Source organism: Amblyraja radiata, chromosome 16 (assembly GCF_010909765.2).
Source record: "Amblyraja radiata isolate CabotCenter1 chromosome 16, sAmbRad1.1.pri, whole genome shotgun sequence".
Taxonomy (NCBI): Eukaryota; Metazoa; Chordata; class Chondrichthyes; order Rajiformes; family Rajidae; genus Amblyraja; species Amblyraja radiata.
Genome location: NC_045971.1, coordinates 52,220,421 through 52,236,171, shown reverse-complemented (window position 1 = coordinate 52,236,171; position 15,751 = coordinate 52,220,421). Strand labels below are relative to the sequence as shown.

The 15,751-nt window shown below is 49.9% G+C and overlaps 3 pseudogenes; all 3 read left to right on the top strand.

The window, feature by feature from the left end:
- The first annotated feature begins 7,539 nt into the window (after positions 1–7,539).
- On the top strand, positions 7,540–7,674 carry LOC116982369 (annotated as a pseudogene).
- A 1,510-nt stretch (positions 7,675–9,184) lies between these two features.
- LOC116982361 lies at positions 9,185–9,288 on the top strand (annotated as a pseudogene).
- A 5,370-nt stretch (positions 9,289–14,658) lies between these two features.
- On the top strand, positions 14,659–14,794 carry LOC116982357 (annotated as a pseudogene).
- Positions 14,795–15,751: the final 957 nt, after the last annotated feature.

Genomic DNA, 15,751 nt, shown 5'->3' with positions numbered 1-15,751 from the left:
AATTCTTCACGATATAAATGTTGTCTTGATATCTGGTTTGCATCTAATACATGGTCCACAGGTCAGAAGGATTGGGGATTAAGGAAGGGACTGAGAAAGAGAGGATGTTAACATCTGCAGACAGTAGTTGAAAGGACAGAGGGAGTGATCGTGGAGGTGATGAATCATCCTCATTGAAGATTCAGATGTGCATTAATGCAGTGACTGAGGAGTGAAGTTTATATGGGCGCATAAAACGTGGCGATTCTTATGTGTTTGGACTCTGTGTAATCCGCACTGTTAGATGTATTATGGTGCAAGGTATGCCTCAGAGGCATGCGGCATGGAACAAGACTCTTCGGCCCACCTTGGACACGTCAACCAACATGGGGGATGGGAGCATGAGCAGAGAGACCGAGGGGTGTAAAATGAGGGTAGAAGCAATAGGTAGCAAGGTGAAAAGTACAAGTGGCAGGCAGACAAATCCAGGGCAAAAATCAAAAAGGGCCACTTTTCAACATAATTGTATTAGGGGTAAGAGTGTTGTAAAAACAAGCCTGAAGGCTTTGTGTCTCAATGCAAGGAGCATTCGTAATAAGGTGGATGAGTTGAATGTGCAGATATTTATTAATGAATATGATATAGTTGGGATCACGGAGACATGGCTCCAAGGTGACCAAAGCTGGGAGCTGAACATCCAGGGATATTCAATTATCATGAGGGATAGACAGAAAGGAAAATGAGATGGAGTAGCGTTGCTGGTTAGAGAGGAGATTAACGCAATAGAAAGGAAGGACATTAGCTTGGAGGATGTGGAATTGATATGGGTAGAGCTGCGAAACACTAAGGGGCAGAAAGCGCTAGTGGGAGTTGTGTACAGGCCACCTAACAGTAGTAGTGTAGTTGGGGATGGCATCAAACAGGAAATTAGAAATGCGTGCAACAAAGGTAAAACACTTATAATGGGTGACTTCAATCTACATATAGATTGGGTAAATCAAATTGGCAGGGTGCTGAGGAAGAGGATTCCTTGTAATGTATTTTGGACAGTTTTCTAAACCAGCATGTCTAGGAACCAACAAGAAAGCAGGCTATTCGAGACTGGGTATTGAGTAATGAGGAAAGGTTAGTTAGCAGTATTGTTGTGCGAAGCCCCTTGGGCAAGAGTGAATGGTTGAGTTCTTCATTAGGATGGAGAGTGACATCGTTAATTCAGAAACAAGGGCCCTGAACTTAAAGAAAGATAACATTGAGGGTATGAGACGTGAATTGGCCAAGATAGACTGGCGATTGATTCTCAATGGGTTGACGGTGGCTATGCAATGGAAGGCATTTAAAGACTGCATGGATGAACTGCAACAATTGGCAAAAAAATAAATCGGGGAAGGTAGTGCATCCGTGGATAACAAGGGAAATCAGGGATAGTATCAAAACAAAAGATGAAGCGTACAAATTAGCCAGAAAAAGCAGCCTACCAGAGGACTGGGAGAAATTCAGAGACCAGCAGAGGAGGACAAAGGGCTTAATTAGGAAAGGGAAAATAGATTATGAAAGAAAACTGGCAGGGAACATAAAAACTGACTGCAAAAGCTTTTATAGATATGTGAAGAGAAATAGATTAGTTAAACAAATGTAGGTCCCTTGCAGTCAGAAACAGGTGAATTGATCATGGGAACATGGCAGACCAATTCAATAACTACTTTGGTTCTGTCTTCACCAAGGAAGACATAAATAATCTGCCGGAAATAGCATGGGACCGGGGGTCAAATGAGATGGAGGAACTGAGTGAAATCCAGGTTAGCCGGGAAGTGGTGTTAGGTAAATTGAATGGATTAAAGGCCGATAAATCCCCTGGGCCAGGTAGGCTGCATCCCAGAGTACTTAAGGAAGTAGCCCCAGAAATAGTGGATGCATTAGTGATAATTTTTCAAAACTCTTTAGATTCTGGAGTAGTTCCTGAGGATTGGAGGGTAGCTAATGTAACACCACTTTTTAAAAAGGGAGGGAGAGAGAAAATGGGGAAATACAGACCAGTTAGTCTAACGTCGGTAGTGGGGAAACTGCTAGAATCAGTTATTAAAGATGGGATAGCAGCACATTTGGAAAGTGGTGAAATGATTGGACAAAGTCAGCATGGATTTATGAAAGGTAAATCATGTCTGACGAATCTTATAGAATTTTTCGAGGATGTAACTAGTAGAGTGGATAAGGGAGAACCAGTGGATGTGTTATATCTGGACTTTCAGAAGGCTTTCGACAAGGTCCCACATAAGAGATTAGTATACAAACTTAAATTGGGGGTTCAGTATTGATGTGGATAGAGATCTGGCTGGCAGACAGGAAGCAAAGAGGAGGAGTAAACGGGTCCTTTTCAGAATGACAGGCAGTGACTAGTGGGGTACCGCAAGGCTCAGTGCTGGGACCCCAGCTATTTACGATATATATTAATGATTTGGACGCGGGAATTGAATGCAACATCTCCAAGTTTGCGGATGACACAAAGCTGGGGGGCAGTGTTACTGTGAGGAGGATGCTAGGAGGCTGCAAGGTGGCTTGGATAGGTTGGGTGAGTAGGAAAATTCATGGCAGATGCAGTATAATGTGGATAAATGTGAGGTTATCCACTTTGGTGGCAAAAACAGGAAAGTAGACTATTATCTGAATGGTGGCGATTAGGAAAGGGGGAGATGCAACGAGACCTGGGTGTCATGGTACACCAGTCATTAAAAGTAGGCATGCAGGTGCAGCAGGCACTGCAGAATGCGATTGGTATGTTGGCATTCATAGCATAAGGATTTGAGTATAGGAGCAGGGAGGTTCTACTGCAATTGTACAGGGTCTTGGTGAGACCACACCTGGAGTATTGCGTACAGTTTTGGTCTCCTAATCTGTGGAAAGACATTCTTGCCATAGAGGGAGTACAGAGAATGTTCCCCAGACTGATTCCTGGGATGTCAGGACTTTCATATGAAGAAAGACTGGATAGACTTGGTTTGTACTCGCTAGAATTTAGAAGATTGAGGGGGGAATCTTATAGAAACTTACAAAATTCTTAAGGGGTTGGACAGGCTAGATGCAGGAAGATTGTTTCCGATGTTGGGGAAGTCCAGAACAAGGGGTCACAGTTTAAGGATAAGGGGGAAATCTTTTAGGGCCGAGATGAGGAAAACATTTTTCACACAGAGAGTGGTGAATCTCAGGAATTCTCTGCCACAGAAGGTAGTTGAGGCCAGTTCGTTGGCTATATTTAAGAGGGAGTTAGAAGTGGCCCTTGTGGCTAAAGGGATCAGGGGGTATGGAGAGAAGGCAGGTACAGGATACTGAGTTGGATGATCAGCCATGATCATATTGAATGGCGGTGCAGGCTCGAAGGGCCGAATGGCCTACTCCTGCACCTATTTTCTATGTTCTAAATGGAAACAATGGTGAAATATGGATTGAGAACGGCTCAATGTAATATTTTGTCATAAAACTGGAGGATTTTGAAAGAGCATTGTGTTGCGAGGTGGCAGATAACCAGATCTGGAATGTACACCTCACAGGGTGGAAAGGGTTTCACCTTCCAGTGAAAGCGGTTCTGATTTCCACATCCTTTGTTTGACAAAGCTCGCTGGCTTCACCCCTGTAATCAATGTTATTTAGTACTAGGTACGACTCTGTAACCTTTTAGTTAAGTACTCAGGTCCTGTACTTAAGGCTCCAACAAATGATCAGGTCTCCCTTGTTCTGGACTGGGCCCACAAGTGGAATTAGACTGGGATTTCTTCAGAATTGAGTCAGTTGAGTGGGAAACTAGACGTACAGAACACATCACAGCCGGCACCGATGAGTCAAGAAAGGTGGAGCCCACAATGGTCCATTGTTGGCCATGCAAGATGTGATAATGAAGGGATACAAACAGTGAAACTAGCAAGACGTCTATGGTGGAGGAAGAATGGAGAGAGAGGGAATGCAAGGGTTACTTGTAATTACAGAAATCAATATTCATACCGCTGGGCTTTATGTGAATGAACAATGAAGATGTGTAGGAAGGAACTGCAGATGCTGGTTTAAACCGAAGACAGACACAATTGGCTGGAGTAACTCAGCGGGTCAGGCAGCATCTCTGGAGAGAAGGAATGGGTGACGTTTCGGGTCGTGACCCATCTACAGACTGTTTAGGGATAAGGGAAACGAGAGATATAGACGATGATATGGAGAAATAAAGAACAATGAATAAAATATATGGTAAAAAAGTACAGATGATAAAAGGAAACACGCTATTGGTGGTGGGGGGGGGGGGGGGTTGAGAGACAGGGGGGATGCCGGGCTACCTGAAGATGGTTGGTCTTAAAACTGAAGGGATAAAAAATCGTCTTGAGACTTGGCCCGAACATGGACCAAAGAACTGAATTCAAGTCTTGAGGCGATATATGCTGGGATGCATCACCTGACAGTCCTGACTGAAGACGATTGTAAATATCTCAGTCATGCCAATACTACATTTCACCCATTATTAATCAATAACCAATACATACGAGGGAACCGATAAGAATGAACGTTCCAACAAACCAACCAGTTTCAGATGTAAGAAAGAATTGCAGATGCCGGATAAAATCGAAGGTAGACACAAAATGCTGGAGAAATTTAGCGGGTGAGGCAGCATCTATGGAGAGAAGGAATGGGTGGCGTTTTGAGTCGAGATCCTTCTATGGGTCTCGTACCGAAACGTCACCCGTTCCTTCTCTCCATAGATGCTGCGTCACCCGCTGAGTTACTCCAGCATTTTGTGTCTACCTTCAATCAGTTTCAAGATTGCTTTAGTTCCTTTGGTGCTCGATCAATATCGTACGTTGAGCTGCTGGTCAGTGAGGTTCACGAACACGTTGAACTCTTGCAGTATCGTGCAGCGGAGCCGTGTTACATCTCCGCACGGCTCCCCACGGCTTCAAGACTCAACGATAGATTCAATATTTTCACGTAATTAACAAACCTTCTGCCTCGCATTCTCGGCATTCAGCTTACCCCCTCCTTTAGCAATTTCCAAATCATCCGTCCCTCTTTTTCTGCACCACCACACGGTCACGTTTACCGGGGTTTTATTTTGCTAGACGGCTCTTGCACCCTTCAAACCGAGTCAATGGACTTTAGGACCCGGGGAAGCCCGGAGCTCAGGACCCGCCACCCGCGGCGATCGTTTCAATCTTTATATTTTCACAAAAGTAATTTCTGTTCCTTTGCCGGACGCGGTTAACGTGTTAAAATGAACGGATCGACGGACAGACAGCTCTGATTTCAGTTGCTGTTTATTTCACTCTTCCCACATTTACATTCCCTCTGGTTTTATTTCCGCGCTCACTGCGGTTTGTTTCACGACGCGGTATTTGTGGATTAAATGGGAGCCGTTCGTTCAGCGCCGACCTGTTGTCCACCGGGTTTCTGCCCCAGAGTACCTGAGCCCCGCTCCTGACGCCGGTCCCGGGACCCGACCCTCTTGCACAACAGCAGCGGAAACCGGAGCAGATTCTCATCCGCTGGTTTTCGCCCCAAATCCAGAAGAAAGGTTAAAATGTCTCCATGAATTTATTCCCAGTGAAGGTGTGGAGATGGGACTTGGTGTCCGCGTCGGAAAATGAACTGTCCGGGACTCGTAACTGAGATAAACGCCCACCCTTCCGGGGATGCGACGGGCGCGGAGACGGGATTGAGTGGAGGTGAGTGCATTAAACACATCATCCCATCGCCTGATGCTCCAGACTCCAGTCTCCGGGGTCAGTGTGCCTGGTTTCTTCCTCTCCACAGACTCTGCTGTGACTCCCAGACCCCAGCCCCGACTCCCCGCCACCTCCACCTCCCAGTAATGTCTCCGCGATGTGAATCCCTCCGATCCCAGCACACACCTCCCACCTTTTGGGTTTGGTTTTCTTAGTTGATTGCTTATTCCGGAGATATAGCACAAGTACTTTGTGTTTTAATTGTAATTTAACATCTAGCCGAGCAAGTGTCTGCTGTGAACAGAGCAGCTGACAACTAGGGAAAGTCCATGTGACAGCTTGAAAAGACAGCCGGCAGGAGGAAATGGACACCACTGGAGCTGTTATGGGTTAGCACCTCATTGTAGCAGTGGTGTAGCTTAGGGTTAGGGTTAGGGAATGTTAGGGACCCTAATTAAAGTGTCCATTATTCATATCACTCTTTGTATCGAACTAACACAGAGCGATCTTTAATGTAACTGAACAAATAAATGATATCAACATGACCTTGTGGAATACCACAGGACATTTCACACAACGCTCTGGTCAATAAATACAGTTGATCGAATTTTGCAACTTCCGGTGCCCCATCTGCCACTGACAACGTGTGTTCCTCATCACTAACCCTGTAAATATAAGCAGCTGGGTTACAAAATGAACTACAGCGATCTTCTGAGTTATTTTATAAAATTATGTATGGTTTCAGATAAGAACACCTCCTCTTCCAACTAATTTCCTCCTGAAATCAAACAAACGCAATGTTTTATTGATTTACACTGACCATACACAACCGAACAGTATTTTCTATTAACTGTTGCAAGCTGCTGGAACTTCTCCACTAACACTAGAATTTTACACGTTTACACTGGAATTTAGTAGATGAGAGGGGATCTTATTGAAACCTATAATATTATTAAGAGTCTAGACACGCCAGAGGCAGGAAACATGTTCCCGATGATGGGGGAGTCCAGAACCAGGGGCCATAGTTTAAGAATAAGGGGTAAGCCATTTAGAACGGAGATGAGGAAACACTTTTTCACACAGAGAGTTGTGGGTCTGTGGAATTCTCTGCCTCAGAAGGCGGTGGAGGCCGTTTCGCTGGAAACTTTCAAGAGAGAGCTGGATAGGGCTCTTAAAGATAGCGGAGTCAGGGGATATGGGGAGAAGGCAGGAACGGGGTACTGATTCGGGATGATCAGCCATGCTCAGTCAATGGCGGTGCTGGCTTGTAGGGTCGCATGGACTACTCCTGCACCTATTGTCTATTGTCTATTATGGTTGAGTCACCACCCAGCAGAGCGAGATGTCCGTCAGGGAATGTTGCCGACTGGCCCACTGCAGACTGCAGGAGTACGTGCTAAGGGACTCGCTGAAGCTTGGTGCAGCCAACGCCAAGGCTCGGTGGGGGAGGGCCACAGTCTAGGGTCCTTCCGCTGCTGGACATGGGGGGGCACGGTATGGTGGAGACGCCCCTCAAATTAAATTAATGGAAGGTATCCCACGCCAGGGGGCCACATGAGTGGCACGGGTGGGGGACATTTTTGTGGAATTTAAAAGACATATAAACGGTATTGAACAATCTCTATAGCCTACAAAAATGTCGGATGGAATTTTCGCACTGTGTACACATTGTATATATTTATTACTTGGACAGGGGCCACAGAGTGCCACGGGGTGGGGGACAGTTTGGTGGAATTTGACAAATGTAAAAAAATTGTACTGAAAAAATTTGTATAGTCTCCGAAAATGTCGGATGAATTTTTTGTTCGAATGGTTCATGAATTGTATATATTTATCAATTGAATAAAGTCTATTTTGAAAATAAAAAATAAAAAAATGGTTCTCCCAGGACGAGGCTATCCCATTGCACTTCGGGTGCGCTGACGCCTGCGAAGTCCCGAAACGCGGGATACTCGACTGCAACATTTGTGGTAGTGGGGGACTGCGTTCGCGCTCTCCCCTGGTTTAAAAACTAAAAACAGAATAATATACTTTTATGCAAACAAATCTCCAAGGTGTGAAGTAGTGTATCCACCCGCAACGTCACCAAGTGTCACGGGTGGCGGACAGTTTTGTGGAATTTGTCCCTCCCTCCTACGCCACGGGGATCAACCGGGCCGTCTTCCAGTTCATCTGGGGGTCGAGGATGGACCGGGTGCGACGGGCCACAATGTACAAGTCGGCAGACAACGGGGGTAAAAGCTGCCCAACGTCGCCCTCACCCTGATGGCCACCTTTGTGTGTGGCTGCATCAGGCGGAGTGTAGAGCCAAGGCACGTGGGCACTAAGTGTCACTACCTGCTGAGGTTCTACCTGTCCCCGGTGTTGCGAAGGATGGGCCTGGCGCAGATGCCACGCAATGTGCCAGTCAGCTGGACATTGCCGCCCCATCTGTCGTCTGTGGAAAGGTTCTTCCGGACCAACACCTTTGACCACGTCCATCAGGCAGTGGTCAGCACGGAATGTCCTGCAGGCACTGCAGGGAAAGGACTCGATGGATCCGGTGACGTGGTTCCCAGAGCAGACTGCCCAGCTTGTCTGGCAAAATGTCTCATCGCCAGAACTCACCAACAAGCACCAAGACCTGGTTTGGCTGGCGGTGAGGGGAGCCCTCCCAGTTAGATCCATCCTGCACCGTCGGAACCTCACTACCAGCGCACGCTGCCCTCGGGACGGCTGCTATGGAGAGGAGACGGTTGCCCACCTCTTTGCAGAGTGTGGATTTGCAAAAAGAGTCTGGAGAAGTATGAAAGGGTCCATGGAACGATTTATCCAGAACAGCTCCGTCACAGAGGACTCTGTGATTTACGGACTGTTCCCAGGGACACATTCAGAGACTGACATCGAGTGCTGCTGGAGGGTCATCAACTCGGTGAAAGACGCTCTTTGGTCTGCCCGAGCGTTGCTCACCACCCAGCAGAGCGAGATGTCCGTCAGGGAATGTTGCCGACTGGCCCACTGCAGACTGCAGGAGTACGTGCTGAGGGACTCGCTGAAGCTTGGTGCAGCCAACGCCAAGGCTCGGTGGGGGAGGGCCACAGTCTAGGGTCCTTCCGCTGCTGGACATGGGGGGCACGGTATGGTGGAGACGCCCCTCAAATTTAATTAAGGGAAGGTATCCCACACCAGGGGGCCACATGAGTGGCACGGGTGGGGGACAGTTTTGTGGAATTTAAAAGACATAAACTGTATTGAACAATCTCTATAGCCTACAAAAATGTCAGATGGAATTTTCGCACTGTGCACACATTGTATATATTTATTACTTGGACAGGGGGCCACAGAGGGGCACGGGGTGGGGGACAGTTTGGTGGAATTTGACAAATGTAAAAAAAGAAAAATTGTACTGAAATAAAATTTGTATAGTCTCCGAAAGTGTCGGATGAATTTTTTGTTCGAATGGGTCATGCATTGTATATATTTATCAACTGAATAAAGTCTATTTTGAAATTTAAAAAAAAACTTCTCCCAGGATCGCTTCTCGGCCTTTTGGCTAAGATCAAGTGTAGTATCTGTTCTTATCAGGGGTAAAAGAGAACATCTGTTCTTATTAGAACAGTGAAAGGGGCTATCTATTCTTGTTAGAACAGCCCTGGCGGTCCATTAAGGACAAGAGCTGCAGATTGCGGTGTAGAATCGTAGCAATGGCAGCTGCAATTGGAGCGAGAGGACAGGGTATCCGCAATACCGTGAGGATTAGTTTAAAGGACCTCAGCGAGGGGATGCCCTTCTGTCGAGACCTGTTCGTGAACAAGGTCTTGCTGGAGACCTGCAAGTTTGAGCCCAGAGATATCTACTGCCTCCAGGACTTCCCGGGTAACGGATACTTCGATGTTACCTTTGTGCATCCGACGGGATGGCAACAGTTTATGAAAGATTTCCAGGAGAAGGGGAATGAAGCTCCGCTGTCGTTGCTGAAAGTGCAGCCACTCTGCACCCTCCCAAACCAGAAAGAAAGGATGATCACGGTGCACATGTTCAACCCACATGTGCCCGTAGTGGATGTCCTCACCTTCCTTGCTCGCTACGTCGACGGAGCAGGCAACTGCGTGGACGTGAAGGACCTGCATGGGATTTGGAAGAGCAAGCGGCAGGTCAAGGTGAAGCTGAGGGTGGACAAGGAAGGAGCTCTCCTCCACCCCCCCCCCCCCTCGGTGTTCGCAATTGGAGGAAACCGAGGTTATTTGAGTTACGTGGGGCAGCCCAGACTATGCAGAAGATGTAACAAGCCTGGGCATGTGGTGGCCCAATGCACTGCAGTGGTCTGCAAAAACTGCAAGACGGAGGGCCACGAGACAAAAGACTGTCAGGCCAGCAAGAACTGCAACCTGTGTGGGGAGGGAGGCCACCTTTACAGGGCCTGCCCAAAAAGAGCCTGCACTTACGCACAGGCGACAAGAGGGGCGGCTTCCAGCACCCCCAGGGTAGGTGAGACACCCACTACCACTGCCAAGTCCCCAGCAGAAAGGGGGAACAGGGATGAGGACAGCCCAACCACCTCAACCACCTCGAGCCCCCAAGTGCCAGGAGAACTCCAGCACCAAGCCCAGGAGGGAGAGTCGATGGAGGAGGGGGGAGAGCTTATTTGGACGACGGTGAAGTATAAAAAAACACCAGAGGGTTCAGCACAAGGAGCAGAGGCCAGAAGGGGTTGGCAAGCCCAAAACCCCCCCAAACAAAACGGTCTCTCTCCCTGACAGAAGGCAGCAACCTCTCCTCGTCGGAGGATGAGGCGAACGGGGAACCCCACAGGAAGAAAACCAGGGAGGAAAGGAGAAGGTCCAGGCCGATTGTCCACCAGCACCAGGAGACCGAGAGCAGAGCAGCGGTCGAGGGGTTCCAGCCCCAGGACATCGGGAGCAGAGCAGCGGTCGAGGGGCTCCAGACCCTGGAGACCGGGATCATCGCAGCAGCCGATGGGGCCCAGCTCCAGGGCATCGGGAGCATTGTAGCGGCTGATGGGCCCCAGCTCCGGGCAACCGGGAGGATTGTAGCGGCCGATGGGCCTCAGCTCCGGGCAACCGGGAGCAGTGCAGCGGCCAATGGGCCTCAGCTCCGAGTTTCCGGGAGCAGTAAGTCTGTCATCGTGCCCCAGCCACGAGAGACGGGGGAAGCGGCGCACCCAGAAGGGGGTGAAACGAGCACCCCCCCCCCCCCCCCCCAACGACACCTTGGGTTACGACACGGGAAACCCAACCCGTTGAGGATGCCGGGTACCTGAGCCCAGGAAAGGTGAGGCAATTCACCGAAGCGGTGGGCATGAGGGAACACGAAAATGGTCAGTGACTCTAAAAGACAATGGAGCTCAAACTGGCATCTTTAAACGTGCGCAGTGTGAAGAGCACTGAGCGATGTGTTAATGCCTTACAGTACCTGGCCAAGGTCAAGGCAGATGTGACTTTTCTACAGGGGTGCGGGTTGCCACACCTCCGCTGCTATCGGAGGTGGTCGCGATGGTGGCCCCACGGCCTGTCCGTGTGGTCGGGGGGCAATGACTGTCATGCTTCCGGCCTGGGGACCTTGCTGCGGGGAGGGAACTTCGCCATCACTGAGGTCAGGGAGGTGGTTGCGGGGCGTCTCCTCGTGGTGGATGTTATGTACCGTGGTTCTCCGCTCCGGCTGATTAATGTGTATGCCCCACCCGTGCGGAGCGAGCGGCTGGCCGTTCTCCAGCAGCTCCCAATGCTGTTGGCCACGTCCCGGCAGCTCGTTCTGGCCGGTGACTTCAACTGCATCATTGATGCGGCTGGACGATCCGGCAGTGCCGACAACAGACTGGACAGCACGTCCAAGTTCCTGATGGAAACGGTAAAAGACGCAAAGCTGCACGACGCCTTCAGCGACCCTGCAGGCGGGTCCCAGCCGCGGTTCACCTGGTCGAGATCGGACGGTTCAGCCCGATCCCGGATAGACATTGTCTTCACGACGAAGGCCGTCACGGTGAGACACACCGACCTCACGCCCGTGTTCTTCTCTGACCACTGCCTCCTTCAGGCTTCCTGTCATCTACGGGAGGACCGGAAGGCAGGCAGAGGGACGTGGAAGTTAAACGTGAAGCTGTTGACCCCAGAGAACGTTGAGGAGCTAAAGAGGGACTACGCACGTTGGAGAACGGTGAGGCCCCTCTTTGACTCCCCGACACTCTGGTGGGAAGCAACCAAGGAGAACATTAAGAGGTTCTTCATAGTTAAAGGGGTTCAGATAGCAAGACAGAATCAGAGGGAATTGTGCCAACTCCAGACAGATTTGCAACAACTGCTCCTTCTGCAGTCGAGGGGGGTGGATGTGAGGGAGGAACTTAGAGAGGTGAAGGACCGGCAAGCTCGGCTCTTTACCTCTGAATCCTCCAAGATCATCTTCCGATCCAGGGTCCGCCATGTGGAGCAGGATGAGACGTGCTCACGTTTCTTCTTCCATAAGGTTCACAGGGGGAGCTCTGTGATCAACAGCCTTAGGGAGGAGGACGGCTCGGTAGCATCCTCGCAGACAGACATGCTGAGGATCTGCAAATCCTTTTACACGGAATTGTATGACAGAAAGGCCACAGACAGCACCGCCTCCCAGAACTTCCTGTCCTCTATCACGGAGGTCTTGGAGGACAGCAAGCGGGAGAGTCTGGACCAACCACTGACCCTAGAGGAGCTGACTGGCTCCATCCGCTCCTTTGACTCGAGTAAAACTCCCGGAAGCGATGGCTTACCGGCCGAGTTGTATTCGGCTCTGTGGGACTGGGTGGGCCCGGACCTGCTGGAAGTGTACAACGACATGCTTCTAGCCGGCAGCATGTCAGACTCCATGAGGAAGGGCAGCATCACCCTAATCTACAAGCAGAAGGGGGAGATGAAGGATATAAAGAATTGGAGACCCATAACATTGTTGAATGTAGATTACAAGATCCTGTCTAAGGCCATCGCCAACCGGGTCAAGTCTGCTCTGGGACAGGTGATCCACCCGGACCAAACCTGTGCTGTACCTGGCAGGAAAATCTCAGACAGCCTAGCGCTGCTGAGAGATACCATCGCCTACGTGCAGGACAGACAGGTGGATGCCTGCCTAGTCAGCTTGGACCAGGAGAAGGCCTTCGACAGGATATCGCACACGTACATGAGGGACGTGCTCTCCAAAATTGGTTTTGGGGAGGGAATCCGAAATTGGATCAAACTGCTCTACACCAATATCCGTAGTGCAGTCCAAATCAATGGGTGGGAATCAGACAGTTTCCCTGTAAGGTCTGGAGTCAGGCAGGGTTGCCCTCTCTCTCCTGTCTTGTTTGTCTGCTGTATTGAACCTTTTGCCGAGTCCATCAGGAAGGATGCGAGCATAAGAGGAGTGACATTGCCAGGCAGTGGGGACATTCAAGTCAAAACCTCCCTGTACATGGACGATGTCGCCGTCTTCTGCTCGGATCCAAGGTCGGTCCGCAGATTGATCAGCATCTGCGACCGGTTTGAGTCGGCCACGGGAGCCAGGGTGAACCGTAGGAAGAGCGAGGCCATGCTCTTTGGCAACTGGCCCGACCGATCTTCCGTCCCCTTCACCATCAAGCCTGACTTCTTGAAGGTGCTGGGGATCTGGTTCGGGGGGGCTGAGGCGAGCAACAATAATTCGCTGGAGCGGATAGCCAAGGTGGGGAAGAAGCTGGAGCTGTGGAGGCAACGCTCCCTCTCCATAACCGGGAAAAATGTGGTCATCAGGTGTGAGGTGCTCTCGGGGCTGCTGTACTTGGCACAAGTGTGACCTGTCCCTCCCTCCTACGCCACGGGGATCACCCGGGCCGTCTTCCAGTTCATCTGGGGGTCGAGGATGGACCGGGTGTGACGGACCACAATGTACAAGTCGGCAGACAACGGGGGTAAAAGCGTCGCCCTCACCCTGATGGCCACCTTTGTGTGTGGCTGCATCAGGCGGAGTGTAGAGCCAAGGCACGTGGGCACTAAGTGTCACTACCTGCTGAGGTTCTACCTGTCCCCGGTGTTGCGAAGGATGGGCCTGGCGCAGATGCCACGCAATGTGCCAGTCAGCTGGACATTGCCGCCCCATCTGTCGTCTGTGGAAAGGTTCTTCCGGACCAACACCTTTGACCACAAGTCCATCGGGCAGTGGTCAGCACGGAATGTCCTGCAGGCACTGCAGGGAAATGACTCGATGGATCCGGTGGCGTGGTTCCCAGAGCAGACTGCCCAGCTTGTCTGGCAAAATGCCTCATCGCCAGAACTGACCAACAAGCACCAAGACCTGGCTTGGCTGGCGGTGAGGGGAGCCCTCCCAGTTAGATCCTTCCTGCACCGTCGGAACCTCACTACCAGCGCACGCTGCCCTCGGGACGGCTGCTATGGAGAGGAGACGGTTGCCCACCTCTTTGCAGAGTGTGGATTTGCAAAAAGAGTCTGGAGAAGTATGAAAGGGTCCCTGGAACGATTTATCCCGAACAGCTCCGTCACAGAGGACTCTGTGATTTACGGACTGTTCCCAGGGACACATTCAGAGGCTGACATCGAGTGCTGCTGGAGGGTCATCAACTCGGTGAAAGACGCTCTTTGGTCTGCCCGAGCGTTGCTCACCACCCAGCAGAGCGAGATGTCCGTCAGGGAATGTTGCCGACTGGCCCACTGCAGACTGCAGGAGTACGTGCTAAGGGACTCGCTGAAGCTTGGTGCAGCCAACGCCAAGGCTCGGTGGGGGAGGGCCACAGTCTAGGATCCTTCCGCTGCTGGACATGGGGGGCACGGTATGGTGGAGACGCTCCTCAAAATAAGGGAAGATAACCCACGGCAGGGGGCCACACGAGTGGCACGGGTGGGGGACAGTTTTGTAGAATTGGAAAAATGTATAAACTGTATTGAACAATTTCTATAGCCTCCGAAAATGTCGGATGATTTTTTTTGAATGGTTCACGCATTTTATATATTTATTACTTGAATAAAGTCTATCTTGAAATATTTAAATAAAACACAAGGAGGTTCTCCCAGGACGAGGCTATCCCATTGCACTTCGGGTGTGCTAACGCCTGCGATGTCCCCAAATGCGGGATACTCGACTGCAACATTTGTGGTAGTGGGGGACTGTGTTCGCGCTCTCCCCTGGTTTCAAAATTAAAAACAGTTAATGCATACAAACACTAAATATGCTGGAGAATCACTTGTTCTGCGGTGGAGTTACTGCCTCTCAGCGTCACAGACTCGGATTCCATCGGACCACGTTGTTATCTCAACCCGTCACATGCGTGCGTTTTCTCCGGGTGCGCCGGTTTCTCCCGTTTCCCACACTTGCAGGTTTGGGGATTAATTTGCTTCTGTGAATTGTTCTCTTCAACATCTACATGTGTGCATTAGAGAGCATGTTGACTGGTTGCATCGTGGCCTGGTTCGGCAACATGAAAAGGCCAGGAGCGAAGAAGCCTACCAAAAGTTGTGAACACTACCCAGTCCATCACGGGTTCTGACCTCCCCACCATCGAAGCGATTTTCCGGGGTCGCTGCCTCAAACAGGCAGCCAGCATCATCAAAGATCCACACCACCGTGCCCACACATTCATCTCACCACTGCCATCGGGTAGAAGGTACAGGAGCCTGAAAACTGTAACGTCCAGGTTCAGGAACAGCTTCTTCCCAACAGCCATTATGCTATTACACACCACAACCTCAAATGGGCTCAGAACAACATAGACTATTATTATTATTGCACTATTATTGTATGTTCGTTTTTCTGTGTGTGTGTGTGTGTGTGTGTGTGTGTGTGTGGGTGTGTGTGTGTGTGTGTGTGTGTGTGTGCGCGCGCACAAACCCTTTTCCCCATTTTTATATTGTTTACAGTGTACGGTGTTTTACTCCTTTTGTATTTCATTTATTTCACATGTTTAATCAATAATGTTTTATTAATCATGTTTTATGTGTCATTCCTAACTGTCGCTGTATGTCGTTGTCACTTGTGGGCGGAGCACCAAGGCTAATTCCTTGTATGTCAATACTTGGCCACTAAACTTATTCATTCATTATTTCACATATTCTGTTGTGCTGCTGCAAGTAAGAATTTCATTGTTC